Below are 423 nucleotides of genomic sequence, written 5' to 3'. Positions count from 1 at the left end.
GCCGCAGACCTGGGTCAGGCCCGCGCGGCCGGCGAGCTCCGGTTGTCCGGCTGGAAGCGGTTGTGCCGCCCTCGAGTGGGCTGAATGGAGGACAAGTCCCCAGAGCTGGGGGGCCCCCTAGGCCAATCAGGAGCGCCTCTCCAGATACAAAGCATCCCAATCAGGCGGCAGCGCCCCGTTCCCACATTCTTTGCCGTCACAAATTGTCGCCATGGGGACCATCACAAAAAAGACAGCTCCCAAATGCAACCATTTCCCGGTAAATTTCTACCCTCAGCCCCTCTCTCCCCCTCGGCCTCCACGCCCTCCTCCCCTTGACCTCGGTTCCCTGGTTTCTCGAGGGGGTGAGGAGGGGTGTGTTTAAAAAGTCCGGGACTGAGGCGGGGCCGGGCCCAGAGACGGGTGGGCCCTCCTCCCCACAGG

The 423-nt window shown here is 64.1% G+C and overlaps 1 protein-coding gene across 1 annotated transcript in view; it reads right to left on the bottom strand.

Moving 5' to 3' along the window:
• FAM181A (family with sequence similarity 181 member A) overlaps positions 1–130 on the bottom strand; it is a 2072-nt gene extending 1942 nt beyond the window's left edge. Inside the window, exon 1 of the mRNA XM_006767617.2 lies at positions 10–130. The gene's annotated coding sequence lies outside the window, so the exon portion shown is untranslated. The remainder of the gene's footprint in view (positions 1–9) is intronic.
• Positions 131–423: the final 293 nt, after the last annotated feature.

Source organism: Myotis davidii, unplaced genomic scaffold (genome assembly GCF_000327345.1).
Source record: "Myotis davidii unplaced genomic scaffold, ASM32734v1 scaffold1703, whole genome shotgun sequence".
NCBI classification, from domain to species: Eukaryota; Metazoa; Chordata; class Mammalia; order Chiroptera; family Vespertilionidae; genus Myotis; species Myotis davidii.
Note: the sequence above shows the minus strand (reverse complement) of the source record. Positions and strands in the feature narration are given on the sequence as shown.